Source organism: Polyodon spathula, chromosome 13 (assembly GCF_017654505.1).
Source record: "Polyodon spathula isolate WHYD16114869_AA chromosome 13, ASM1765450v1, whole genome shotgun sequence".
NCBI classification, from domain to species: Eukaryota; Metazoa; Chordata; class Actinopteri; order Acipenseriformes; family Polyodontidae; genus Polyodon; species Polyodon spathula.
Window position 1 is genome coordinate 10,655,101 of NC_054546.1, and position 15,864 is coordinate 10,670,964.

The window sequence follows — 15,864 nt, forward strand, 5'->3', positions numbered from 1 at the left end:
AACAAGATACAAAAATGATTTAACTCACTATGAAATGAATACTGGATTTTTACTGGCACACCCTTTTAGAAAACCATTTATCAGACTGCTTTTCAATTTCATGAGAAAATGTAGGACTTATCGTTTTCATGCTTACTCTGCAACTGTCCACCACTCACACCGCCCTTTAGGAGGCTGAAGTTGTTCTTAAATCAGTTTTCATTTTTACCTTATCAGGCCAATTTCCTTACATGTCAATCATTTTAAAAATTAATTTCCCATCCCTAAAGTAAGAATGATTTCAGGCACAGGCACACCTGCAATACTTGGTACTAAATGAGCTACTAAGCCTTACAATACCTTATCATTCTTATCCTGCAGATTTACATATAAAAAGCACCTAATACTAATATGCAAGCTCTGTGGTTTTCTGTGCTGTTCTTCAGAAACACACTTTAAGCACTACATATACTATTGTATATCTCGTCAAATCTTCAATCATTCCTTCATGTTACCCCATTTATGCTTTTGGCAGTTACGTCATTCACATACAGGCTTGAAGGAGCTGGCATGTGAAAATGTAGCTTGTGCTAGAACGTGTTTGAAAATAAATCTCTGAGGGGAGTGTCAGACAATTCTGGAACTGCTGACTGAACTTACGCAGAAATGTGACCCTCCTCAACCAAAAAAAACAAGATCTGCACTTCCACCCCCAGAGGTCATGAACACCAAGTTACAAGTGTCAGAAACAGAAAAAGAAAGGTCATCACGACCTAAATCCAAATTACACGGAACAGTAAGAAAAGGAGCGGTTCCCAAAGTAAAGCCTTACTATTTCCAAATCCACTATGAAATCCATTTAAATACATTCACAGCTGTCACTGAAAAGTTTAATCAAAATTAGAGCAAGCAGTTCTAAAGATGCAGCTTTCATTAGTACAACAACTCATTCATATGCAAATGAAACCATGGCTGGCATTTGTTGAGGAACATCCATACTTTTCTTTCACGTTCTAGGATGTGTATATTTTAGTGTACCATTGTTCCACCTGTGTAGCATAATTGACCAGGAATAAGAAAATGAAAAAATGCCTCTATAATATCCCTGCTGACAGAAACAAAAACAGTTTGTATGTAATTTATTTAATATATAATTTGCCTCATCTAAACAACTGCAATCGTTAACCAAAACACTGACTACTTTAATTTTGATTATTCTTTGATCTGTAATATGTTAATGTAATTATTATCATGGTTCAATGACAATTAAGTTCCAAGCAATATAGTTAGTAGTACAAACCTCTACCACACCTGAATTGATATCAAATATCTCTTCAAAAGCATACCATGAGATACTTCATCACTATTCTTATGGATATGATGTGAAATTTTGGATTTTGATTTCAACACTAGCATTCAGCAGAAGTGTGTAAGGCAAAAGCATTAACTTTCAATTCTGTAAACTTATTATTTGATTTGGCCCAGCTATACACCTATAAACATATAGTAAGATGATGTGATGATTGAATTATAATTTAAATAAAAAGACATTCCATTCAGGTCCCAAAAGTCATTGTAAAAATCTCCACATTCTCTGTTAATGTGTGAATTTACATTTCCCTAAAAACGCTTATTACTAGCTGTTAGTAAACTGAACTGGGCCCTCTATCAGGCTACAACTTCTGGCACACAAGGGGATTCTACAGTCAAAGTCTACTCTAACCTATTTGCTTGTTCTGTGGCCAAAGAGTCAATAATGCAGTGCTGTACTTAACAAATAAATATCATAACAGCAATCCCCAGCTCTTTGTAAATCATAAGTTTGGTGACATAACGGGGCAGCCCTCTGGCAGAAATGTACTTGCATGATGCATTTGCTATTTCTCAGTGAGCAGCAGCTTTGTAAGCGTTATTGCCAGTTTCAACAGTAACCTCCTCCCTTTGGCAGCATTATAAACTGAAATAGCATGTTGTCATTTTATTTAAAAGTATACAAAAATTGTAAGAAATAATGTTTGTTCCTGACTATTATAAAATTATATTATCCTCATCATCCTTGATTTAACTTTACTATGTAAATTTACAATGTTGTAATTTTCATTGTGAGCAGCACTTGCAGCTCCTTAAAATGTAGGAAATGTTTTCATTTCCAAAAATTGTGTTTATAATTAACTGAGTTTTCTGGCACAGATTTTTCTTTTTTTCTTTTCTTGGATGATGCATGATCAACAGCAAGTGATTACTGACAAACTGGCTGTTGAGCACACGTATGAGAAACCCCGTGCCAAACATGGTCGAGGGGTAAACCAGGTAATTGATAGCCAGTTAATCCCTCGGCCACAAAATAAAAACAAGCAGCTTTGGCTGAACGGGGTTAGTGTGTTCAGAGGTGGAACGGGAGAAACAAAACTTAAAAAAAACAATTGCTACCCATGCTGGTTTTACACTAGCACGACACTTGTTTGTTCCGTGTCTGTGCTGTTTGTCTGTTTTGGCCACTGTGCCATATGTTTTGTACCAGTGTTTTGTTCAAACTATTTATTCATTTGTTTATTTATTATTAAACATGCGCATCAGTATTTCCATACCCCAGTCCATGTGTGTCTACTTCCTTGTCTGACATCACCACAAGCTATCCGGATCACAGCATGTTATTCCCACACATATTGCAGAATCTAAACTTTTTCTACAAACTTCAGTCATTTATGCCACTATCTTGTTATTTTAAAGCTGTACACCTAAAGAAATGTGAACTGTAAACATTGACATTTAAAGATACATTGTATAGCTAGTGACTATTGTATCTTTTAGACATTAGCCTCAAAAAGAACAACATGTGGTCAATGTCACAGTAAGGTTATCTACAAAAATCACATTAGCTTCTGAGTCTTTATATGCAGAACTATTTTCAGTGCTGCTAGTCCAAAGAGGATTAGACGATTTGTGCATAGTGAACAGAATAGATGACATCGACAATGTCAATGCAAAATGTCAATGCAAAATGTTTTAAGCACCCTGCCAATAAGTCCAATTTGTCATGTAAATACCTTGATTTTGTGCAAACTCTTAAACACTACTTAAATAAAGCGCAATCAGCACATTGATTCACAATCCCATTTTCAACAAGTACCAATCCAACTGCATTATTTATATACAGTAGGTTGTGTGAATAAGTATTATTAGCCTTTTTCTCTTATAAGGTATAATTTCTGAACAAATTTAATGTTTATTTTTTGTAAAATTACATATTCCAACTCAATCAAGTTCTGTAAACATCTAAATAGACATGGAATCGAAGAGTCTTCAGAAAGGGACTTTAGATCTGGATGTTGACTGTCACGTACTGTATAAAATTAGTAAACTGTTTTTTGTTATCTCATGATACAAGTTCAAATGTACCTTGTTAATTCAAAGTGAAATTAATTTGGAATTAGATTCAAACACCTTGATTTTATTGGATAATCTAAAACACATTTGCTGTTATTGGCAGTTTTTACATCATCTACTGTATGTCTTTTTTTCAGTGGTTGTAAAAATTAATATGTTTTAAGATTGGCGCTCTCCCCCACCCAAACATAAACATATATACCCTGCCACAGCTGTAAATTCAAAATTAGAGCGATCAGTAAGATGAGAAGGTTTATGACCATGACATATCAACAGTTAAACCAGGAAAACAAGTGAATTGGTCCCTGTGTCTTAATTATACACTAGACATACCCTGACATTTAGAGTTGTGAGAACAACAAAACCATCTCAAGTCGAGTAAAACCCAAAATCATGTGCACCACTAAAACCAAATTAATACTAAATTTGTTCTTCAAATAAAAAAAGTAATTATGTTAGGTATGAAACTAAATCTATGCTAGTAGTGAAGTGCTACTGACAAGAGATGACGGCTGAGATTTTGGGCTAAGAATACAAATGCGTGAAAAACATTATGTCTCAGATGGTTGGAAAGTGACATATTACATGTGGAACATATTTGAGTTATTTCCTATTGCTGCTATTTGATAAACTGCTGATGTTAGTCAACAACTGAAAATGTATTGGCACTAGATATAGCAGTAACTTAAAATACCATGTCAGAGGTCAGAGGTCAATTTCATGGTCGCGAACACATTAAGCATGCAGTGATGCTTAGTGACTAAAACACTAAATACATTTAGCAGCTGATCCCTCAGAGCTTAGTGAATAGCTTAACATTAAATTTGTTGTAAACTAAACTGAAGCAATGCAACACAGCAACCATTCAACTCTGTAAACGGATGTCTCCAGGTCAAAGGGTGACATAGTTTCTCTGGACTGAGGAAGTACAGACTCAGGGACAAAACACAGCCTTCTTCATACAAGCTAACAGCCAGAGACAGCTGTCCAAAAAAATCCTGGAGTAACTCAAGAGCCACACTTTTAAAATGACTACTTTTTTACAGCAAATAATTAAACAGATGTAAAGGTCTCTAATGATGGATGGCACCCCAGTCTCTCCCACTAGTAGCTTAATTGGCACCTTTCACTCTAAAGGTTGGCTACCACAGAGTTTAACATTAAAAAGGCATCTCACAGTGTCAGTGTTAACAAGCAAGTTTCCTTCAGTCCCAACAGATAATTAGCAAAAAATATTCTTGCACAACAATTAAGTCACTTTATTCACAACAATGTCTATCCTACTATAAAAAAAAAAAAAAAAAAAACACTGGTCCATGCATTCATCTGGAATACATCTTTGACAAAACAATGCTGACCAGAAAACAACTTTCTGCAAATTAGTAGGACTTTCCTGAACATTCTTGCTGGTCAATTGAGACATTTGTAATGAACGGTTAGCACTTCAAATAATATGTATTTTGTATTTCCACTATTAATGTTATTTTTTTAACAGTAAAAGTTTTATCCTGTAAATCCATATTTTAAAAAGACATAATAACACTGTACTTTGATGTTATATATTTTAAAAGCATTGTTTTATGGTGTTACCTTCCTACCCTTGAAATATTTATTTTTGGTTCTTGGCTGAGATTATGTCAAGGAACAGTCCAACCTCGTATCCTTCTGATCTAATTAGTACAACAACTTATCAAGGTATCCAGTGGAAAAAAACAAAGAAAACATTCCTGGACTATGCGTGATGTGATTGATTTATTCTATTAATATCATATATTTCTTTTCACTATTTTATAAAATAAAATAAAAGTTTGTGGTAGGGGGTGCAGTTTTATTCCTCAATTGTTCCCATTTTTCTACCTAATTTGGGATTTGAACCACACTCGCCCACTAGTTCAACCATATTTTGATGGTAAAAGTTATTTAAAAAATGACTAATATAATATAGGTGAAACCACCACTGCATTATGTATGCTAGACGACACTTGCTAAGAACATGCAATTCCACAATATTACAATTGTGCAATGTTATAAACAGCTTTATAATCCGCACATGTGGGTAATGCAAGACAACTTAAAATCATATCTCAAAGACTAGATGCAGCAGATCCAACAGCTTGTTTAGTTACAGATCCAAAAAAAGCTCACATGACAAAACATGTCATAAAGATATGTGTCTTTGTGAACAATTAGGAAGCTGTAAAGATATTTTCCAAAATAATTCTGACTTGAGTAAACTGCTTTGTAAATATATAGGCATCATCTTTCAAAGTTCCTGAATTGTTGTACTACATCAATACATGCAAAGAAGAAACAAACACTCTGTTTCTGTATTAGTTTACTGCCTTTATCTCCACTACTGAGATTCTGCCTTCCCAAAGAGGACAGATATTCACCATCCTTGGACACCAGTATTATGCTCTTATTGATTAGAATGCCCTGCAGCTCATAAATCCTTATGGTTTTCTTCATTAGCTTTCCATCTACTGACTATCAAACGTTGATAGTTTGATAGCAAATAACTCTGGCACGACCATGTAAACAAGGCTAACAATAATGCAAACTGACTCCTTTCAGCGCTGTCTAACTGGCATTCTACTGCGGCCCAAGCTGCAACAGTTAATAACCTTGTTTGAAAACATATTCTAAAGAATTGTGCTTTTCAGTTACGTCTTTAAAGATAGCAAGGTTTAAAGCTGAATTGCTTGCAGCAATTCCAGATCTTTTAAGCTCAATTATGTCTGAGAAAGAGACCACGCAAATTGCCACAGGTTACCTCCTTGGAGTTTTAAACTGCCAGTTTAAAAATACAACAAGTTAATTAGGGACCACATTTGTGTTTTTGTGTTTATAAATTACTTTCAGCTGACCAAACACTGCAGTAACAGGATCCACCAGTGCTACAATGTGTGTTAGTTGAACAACTATGTGTTTCATCTGAAAAAAAAACAAAAAATAACCAAAAAACGTATACAACAAACTAGAAATAAAAATTGTAAAATATGTATATTAATCTTTCAGTCAATTTAATGACGACGTTGTCATTATAGGTGTTCTGAAAATGTATATTTACTGCAAAACCAGCAATATAAAGGTCTACATACTGAAAATTACTTCAGCATCCTTTTTTATGGCCAAGTTCCATTCATGTGAGATGGCATATGAATGATGAATTGTTATGTGTGAAAGTTTTAAACTGATAAGCTCACATGTAACACTTAATTTTGCGTAGCATCAATAAGAATATAATTAATATTAATTTAGCCATTTATTGAAGTTCAATTACATGTTAATTAGCAGTCATGTGAACACACACACATACATACAATAAGTGTCACCTGTTGGTTACAAAACTAAATGACGGTTAATAAAAGACCAAATGATAAACAATATATTGATTGTGAATATTTGTCTAATGTGTTAATTCTAGTTACTAACATACCAGTGTTCGCATATTAAATATTTAATATGGATGAATAACCACAATTGGTTTTGTAATTACACATACAGTGCTCCCTCGCGATAAGTCTCCGATTATAACGCACCTCGGATATAACGCTTCTACAGCTTGTCCCCCAATTCCCTATACTAGTGATTCATGCAATATTTCTACAGTAAGTACAGTACCGTTGTTGTTCAAACTGTAAAGAACTTCTCAGTCTAACTTCCATTTCTGTCTCTCCCTTTTGGTACAGTATCTGAACTGAAGAAATGCTGCGCTGGCACTTTATAACATAGACATCAGAACGTGGGTCGAGCCCATTCCCTCGTCTCTTCGCTCGACCCACTCTCCTTCTCGCACTTGGTTTGCTTGTCTGCCTCTTCAACTGAACTCCCGACCGCCATTTAGCCAAGCTAGTTATAGTTTAAAAACTGCTAATTAAAATGATCCACGAGTCAGAATGTTACCTTTTTTTTTTGGAAAAAATACAGCGTTGATTACATGGTGTTTTATACATGGTTAATTCACGGAAACTTACATTTTTGCTTCACTGTACGTGAATTATACAGGGAGTTATTTTATTTTGTATTTTAGTCAGATGTGTGTTGTTGTGTCCCGTAGTGCCCCCACCCCTCCCCCGATTATAACGCTCTTCGGTTATAACTAATAACTAAACTAAACGCGATTTAACAGGCTGCGCAGAAATCGTGAAATTAGCCCAATAATTCGATTTTTAAAATATTCTTAAGAAATAAAAACAAATTTCATAATTATTATCTGTATTTCACACCAAAAAAAAAATCACATTAACGAAACTGTACAGCTCTGCTGTGTGCCTGTGTGTACTATTCACCATGCAGACAGTGCTGGGCAATGATTATGTCACATGACTACATGCAATCTAGGCGGGATATTAAAATACTACACATTGTGAACAAGGACATGGATATCTCTAAAAAGGCTAAAAATATGTCTGCAGCAGATCGTGTAAAGCAGTATCCAGCCAGAGTTTTACACAGCGATGGCGGTAAGCTCTTCTGTATGTCCTGCAATGTTACTGTAGCTCACTACCGAGAATCGGCTGTTGACAGGCATTTTCAAGTATACACCAAAAGAGAAAGGCAGAAATTGAGAGCAGTACTATGATTGCTTTACTTGCAATGTACCAAAAGTCCACGAAAACCGTGAAGCACGAAAAACATTTAATTTTGCCTTGACAGAGGCGTTTGTTTGCACTAATAACCCTCTTGAAAAATTGGACAAACCAAAAGTTCCGAAAATTCTTCTATTTTTCATGTAAATCAACTAACAGGGAAGGTTACTGTAGATGATATGTATAACAATAGGATGCTCAAAACTTTGTTTTAGATTGTTTATTTTTTCTTGCAAACAAACAGGCCAGAGTGACTTTTGACCCCATGTGACAAGACACATTTGCCCAAATCAGAAAGCTTTAACTTGGGAGTATTTAAAGATTGTTTAATATGACCTCCAATATAAATAGCTTTAAACAATCCTCATCATCAGACCAAAAAGGTAGTGAAAAGGATCACCTCAACTCCTGCAAACTATTTTTAAATCCGACCACCAAAAACCAGGACACCCACCTCTCTGGCATGAAAGCTGTGTCCTTTGAGTGTACAGGATAGTAATTTAATTATAAATTACTTTCAGCTGACCAGACATTGAAGTAACAGGATCCACCAGTGCTACAGTGTGTGTTAGCTGAATAACTATATGATTAATTAGATTTACATCAACATTAGATGGTCTGCCAATTCAAATTAGTAGACAGACTTGAAAGAATCTTAAAACTGCTATTTCCACTATTACAGTGAGAAAGTAAGGAGTCAGGTTTATAATTTTGGCATTTATAACTTTGGCATTTCACCAACAGGTTGCAAGAGTGACAGTGAACTTGTCACATGCATTTCACACAGGCACTAGTAGGGGGTCCAAAAAATGGTATGGTCACATGTTAAATCTAGCCTTGCAGCCTAGTAGTGAGAGAAATGTGAACCAGGAGTTTCTTCTACCAACAGAAAAAGGTCACACAGTCTCACATAACAGGAACAGTATTCAGAAATGGTACGTTTACCACTTCAGAGAGCCAATGCTTTTAAATCTTTGTTTTCTATTAATTAAATTACTTTGTGAGCCATTATTAAAATGTATTATTCATATATTTTTTTAGATCATTAGCATTCCATGATATAAAAAACAGGCCAATTTTTTACTTAATAAATAGAAATAGGCCAATGTCAAAATAAAAATAGATAGCAGGCATCCACATTGAATTTTGTTACCAAGTTGTTTTATTTAACCATAGAAACACATTAATATGTTTGTATCAATATTATTGCAGACTTCTTTTTAAATCTGATTTTGAATAACCAGTATTCAAATATTTTCCCCTGGCTGGCTATTTAAATGTTTTATTTATGAACTGAAACAGAAAGACATATAAATATAGTAACATTAAACCCTGAAGATTTATAGCCCACTAATTGAGATTTAAATATTAGCAAAGATCCTAAGATAACAAATTTAAAATAGTCCACAAACTTAAAATGTTGGTAGTGTAGTTACTGTATTATTACTGTATTATTATGCATTATAAATAATATGCAGTGTATCCAAGCTGGTACATTCTTAAATGCAATTGATTGCGGTTTTAGATTAGACGTAACATGCATGTTATGCAGTATACAGCCAAATAAAATACTGTAAGTATTAATTTCAAAAGGTCACAGTGCCTGAAGTGAAATCTTTGTATGCCTTGACATTAAACTGAATGTTTTGTCAAGTGTAAGCTAGGCTTTAGGGTTAGTTAGAGGCATGTTAGCATCACAATTATGAGATCATGATTATCTGTTAATTAATATTCACACTGGGATAATTACTTTTTTTTTTTTTTTTACACAGTTATAAAATATAAATAATACAAAAAAAAACATGTAAGTAAACTGTTTTAAATTTCCTTCTTCATAAAAAATAAATAAGTAAACTGTTTTAACACCTGACTTTAAATATCTACAAAAATCAATCTGCTCCTGGGGTTTAACAGCCCTCAAGCTTGGCCTTTAGATCACCATCCAGTCATTATTCCCTACGGTCATGGTCATTATTGAGTTACCATGAAGCCAAGTTATAATCACTGTTGTCAAAAAAAAAAACTTGTTGTGGCATAGTGCCTATTTCTGTATAGTATACTGTAGCCATACTATACCTAGAAATTATGAAATTTCATCTTATGGGTGCATAGTATTATTTTCGGATAGAGCCGTACTTAGCTTCTTAGCTTATGAGATATAGGGAGATACAAAATCAGCCTGAAGGTCTTTTTAAAGATACTGGGAAGGTGTTCTGCATTTTCTTGATTGCTCACTTGTTTGAGACGTCACATTAGTCACATTATTTCATGAAAAGATTGCAGTATTCACTTTCTTTAGCATTTTTTTTTTTTAAATCAACTTTAGCATGTTTATGCTTCAACCTGTGTAGCTTTGAATTTTTCTAATTCTTACTGTGAAAACAACGGGGCTAGCCAGACAATGTTTTTTGGTTGGTTTTCCTTGTGTACAGTTTCCTAGTAACTGAAAACATTGTATTCTGGGAGATGTAGTAACTGCTATGCGTATTTGTATGCATTAAATATAAATTTAGTGTGCATTTCTGATTTTTTAATGCATAACAACCACAGGTACACAGCTTATCTGGACCGCTAGTTATCAGTGTGTGTTAATTTATGGTTTTTTACAAGTTATAGAGTAGTGTTATATAATTGTTAGTGAGAATCAGATATGAGGGTTACAAAAAATATACATTTATTTACATTGAATTTACTGGAAGAACAGACTGTTGAGAGCTAATGGAGAGCTGCGGGAGAAACAAAATATCGCTAAGAAAAAGAATATTGCTATAGCCCTAAATATTTGTTTAGCCAATAGTGATTTTTATGAAAGTCATCTATGTGTATATAATGCATGACTCATTTCTGCGCTAGCACACTTCTCTATCTCATCATCCTGGAAGCTGGCACTGTAGCAAAAGTGCACAAGGGATTCCCTGACCTACAAATGCCCTTAAAAGAACACATTTGTGTCACATCACAAAGGCTAAAATATGATGGCTACTTCCAGTAAATTGTAATGTAATAAAGTTAACTATTTTGAGATAGATTTCTGAAGAACAGAACAATTAAATGTATTATCCCTGTACAATTACTACTACTGTGTGGGAGAATGTTGATCTCCATCAAATGTCAGTAGGCCATATTTTGGGAAATACTACTGCCATCTTGAAATGCTATTATCCTAAGTGTAAGGACACTTTGTGTGTTTGTAAATGACATAGAGATAAAGTATCTGTATTCACTCAACAAAACATTATTTAATGTGATTCCTCTTGTAACTCTTCTCCTATGTTTAGCACAATGCGTATGTTTTTATTATGACGACAATTAAGACAATACTGCCACCAGAACAGGCAAACTTATTCCAGAGGAAACCTAACTGTATATAAAACGAAAAAATTGGCAAACTTTGTTCTGTGGACTTATAAGATTTTAAACAAGCTAGATTTCACGTTAAATAAGATTGATGAAGGTTGCAGTTTAGAACCCAGACAAAATATGTCTTACAGGCTCACTCAAGGGAAAAATAAAATGCAAATTGTGTTTTTTAAAATAACGAAATGTAGCAAGAGAAGAACAACAACTTGGATTAGAGACTGGGCAGGCAGATCGAGACAGCAGTGGCATTGCTGGACGTAGGTATTACTGTAAGCTGTGTTCTCTTTTTTTTATTTATCTAGACCTGTACTGTGTTAACTATATTTATATTTTTGTCAAATCATCATGTTTACTTTCATACAGTACAGATTCTAGAATACCACCAAGAATGGAGCATATATCAACCACAAAACATAGATACCACCTCAGTGCATGCCCTAAACCCCTTCAATCACTTAGCATGGTTTAATCTTGCTTGCAAACATCTTCAAATAGTATTAGGTGTTCCATGCTGCATAGTAGTTAGAAATGAAAAACAGAAATCAGATTCTATTCCATGTACAAGGTTAAAAACTCTTAAAACAGGAGTTGCAATGTATCATTCCCTTTCAAATGAATTATTCATCTGCTAGATTCACAAGCAATCACGAACTATCTAAACTGCTGTAATTTCCAGCATACTAAAACATCTAGCAAATGACGACTCTCTTTTCCATACGGCCATAATGTGATTAGATTAAATCAATTTAGGACGTCAAAAGGTTATTCTTCAGATAGATTGTGATAATTGATAGATCTTCTGAATGTATTTCTCTCATGTATGTATTTGTAAAGAAAATATTTAATATACTAAAAACGAGATACATTTTACAGTATTTAAAAAAGAAACTGAAGATCAATGTGTAGTGTAACATGCATTACTTGTAATAAAGATGTATTTTGAACACACTCTGTTATCCTTTAAAAAGACTGTGCAGTAATTTGTTATGACAGGAGTAGAGAACAAAATCATTAACCTAGGCTATCAACAAGAGGAATCAATTTTGTAATTTTTCAAGCAAGCACTGTTTAAATGACCATAGAGAAATGCTCTTTCTATTATAAATGAGGTTCTAAGTAACTGTTTATCAAGGTGCACATATCCAAAATACATATTTTCAAATGTACATGGTTGACTGAAGGGGAAGAGTGTGTTATTATTTCACTGCTTGTTTCATGGATCACAATAGGTGTGGTGAAAAATAAACATGTTATGTTATAATTAGGGCTTCTGATTTTCCTAAAAACCTACTACAAAAAAAAACAAAAACAAACTAACTTCCCCAGTGCAGTAAGGCAGTATCCCTCCTTCCTGACTTGTGTCTCACACTGATTCATTCTGAATACTTTAATTAAAGCCACCCCAACTACTGAGTGGCAGCAAATTCCTAGATTTCAATTGCAAGATTTAAAACGAGATTACAATTAGAAGGCTTGTTTGTGGGATTTAAATTTAAAACAGAATTACAAATTATGGCAAAATATAAAAAAAAAAAGCCTAGACCCACAAAAACCCAAGAAGAATGTGCCTGTGACCATAAAGATTTAGTTGTGGAAGACAGCAAAGAAAAGAAGGAACAACTTAAGTGTGCAAGTACTGTAGAGTTATTATAACTATTGTGACAGAAAACAAAATGCCCAAGCACTTTGACAAGTAACCAAATTATTTCATACAGTACTATAAAATGCGAAAGCCCCTGAAACAAAAACGATTTACATAGAACTCGGAAATAATAGCTAAAAATAAAGCACCGAAAAATGAAATTAATAAAAAAACAAAACAAAAAAAGCCATGGTTATAGTAGTCTAAGGAGACATTTTTTTTTATTGAATAATGTTCACTGCCCTCGTTAAAAGTGTAACAAAACATCAGGTTTATAGGGTATACAAGGTCCCTGTTCTTGTTACAAGCTTTTAAGTGTTGGCTTATTCCCAGATACATTTAGAGATGCCAGCTGTTAAAAACATTTGGGATTTCTGCATAAACTGTACAAGCCTCTCTCAGTGAACTGACAGATTCTCTTTGGTCTCTTTGGAATCAGTCCTGAGGTGCCAATCACTACTGAGATCTGAGATCACCTGAATTCTTTCAAGTGTCAGCTGAACGTACTGATATTTCAGACAAACTAAATCAGATGTGTCCAGGATCAATTGTTAGAAATACTTAGAAGAAAAGTAATTAATAAAATAAAACCTACTATTTTAATAACTAGCTCCAACCTGGCTTCTTCTTTCTCCAGATTGCATGGTAGAAATAGCAGGATGAATGACTGAATGCAGAATGTCTGGGTGGAGCATTTGTTCCCTATTTTGTTCCTTATTTTAAAAATCTTCCTTTGTGGTGACTGTCAAGACTGATGCAATATTCAGTGCAGGGCTATCCTTGGCAGTCCTTAGCTAGAAACCTTTTTTTTTGGGGGGGGGGGGGGGGGGGACTGTGAGAAAATGTCAAACCAAGTCATTCCGCACTGGTATTAAGTGGATCAAATTTGGGGTACCACAGCACTTGTGGGAGAGACTGTTTATTACAATCTCTTGCATATTTTTAAAGAACAAACTCCCCATCCCCAATTTTCCTGCTTTCCTGGAAAAAGAAGAACATGTCGGGGTACCATTCCACTTGCGAGAGGTCTTGCTTATTAAAACATTTGGCATATTTTAAAAGATTAGATGGTTATTGAGAGATACCAGGGTATTTAGTAAGTAGTCTGAGTAAGGGAAAATGGGCAATACAATCCCCACCTCTAGTCTTGATGTAAATCATTTGCTGTTTCCATCATCTGTGCCTGTACTGCATTTTTTTTATAATTATAATGTGTGTGTGTGTGTGTGTGTGTGTGTGTGTGTGTTTTGTGTGAAAAGTGAATGGTAGTGAGATTACACTTTCACCTGGAAACAGGGCAGTTTCAATAAACAAACATTGCAAAAGCTCAATCGTGACTGTTCAGAAGAACGAAGAGTGGAAGCTGCACAACTGACTATGATACAGACGTACTGCTAGAATGCTTGTCAAAGAATTAACTAGTTTATATATTATGGTGCGAGTCCTTTGAAGATATGGATGAACCTTATGTTCTTAAGCCACATGAACACAAGTTCCATGTTTCATTTCTCTTCATATACACAGCCTGCACAGGAAAAAATCAGTCACCATATTTCTACCCTATGCTAAATACTAAATAACAGAGCCTTCTAAAATGTAACTGCAAATGCAACACATGGGTCTCTTCAAAACAGCAGCTGTCTCTTCCTGTCATCACAAACCATATGATACCATTACAATTACATTCTTAAAGCACATGGTAAACTTCGTAAAGGTGAATGAACTAAGACGACATTAAAAACCAGTCTTAGGAAAAGCAATAACTGGTACTCAAATGCAGGCCAATATATCGTTAGTTTTGCTATTTGTAAATGCTATAAAAAAAAATCAAATACAGGTTTAACTTACAGCCCCCATGCATCTTTAATATAGAAAAGTCTAAGAGCTATGGAGTGATCAGCAATTCATATTAGCTAACATTTACTGGAATTATTCTGTTAGCTATATTTACTTTAACAGTGTATTTACTGCATGATTGGTCTTTGTGTGTAGTATGAGTCAGAACCCCACAGGTTTACGAGTAGGCAGTAGGTGGGTGTGCATACACTAGAGCAGGAGGTGGAGTTCATGAAGCATTCACTGATATTCAGCTAAACTTTAGAACAACCCTATGAAAGGCAGAACTAAACCCTACTTTCCAGCACACTCAGTATGGAAGAAATGACAATAGATGCCTTTGGCTACCTAATTGCAGTTTAATTTTATGTAATGATTGACAGACCAAAGCAGTCTATGGAAAATATGTCAAACCAATACCAATAATACTAAACACAAGAGAAGTGAGGCACTCTTATAATATAGAATACAATATTCTAAACCCAACCCCTGTCCATATACAAATACACAGGTTTTAAATATGTAATGAGCTTGGATTAATTACTTGAGTAATATAATATATATATATATATATATATATATATATATATATATATATATATATATATATATATATATATATATGCATTTTTTTAAACACATAAAGCATAACATTTGAACTTGTTTGAACTTGCTGTAAGCATGTCCCACCTCATATGGTTTCATCTGTGTTTTCCCTTCAGATAAGCACTCATGACATCTTTAATTTAAAGACAACAACAGCTGAAAACCTTTTTAACTTTATGCAGCACAAAGCCTGCCATGATCTCCTTCATAATGAAATGATAGAGGATATCCATTTCACATTGTCTTTCACTGCATATAATATGCCATCATCAACTAGCTGTAAAACTGTCAGAGTAAAAGCAATGTGGACAAAATATTTTAAGGAAAACATTTAGATAATAATCAGAAGGAACTATTGTTCCATAAATCACATTTTAACAAGTGCTGATAAAACCTTGGCATTGCAGTATTGTATTAGGTTGGTCATTCATTTTCAGAAGGCAACTGTTCTATATGTTGCTT

The 15,864-nt window shown here is 34.3% G+C and overlaps 1 protein-coding gene across 34 annotated transcripts in view; it reads right to left on the minus strand.

Moving 5' to 3' along the window:
• Nucleotides 1-15,864, minus strand: part of LOC121325589 (calcium-activated potassium channel subunit alpha-1-like) — a 132,443-nt gene that overhangs the window by 113,966 nt on the left and 2,613 nt on the right. The window lies entirely within an intron of this gene.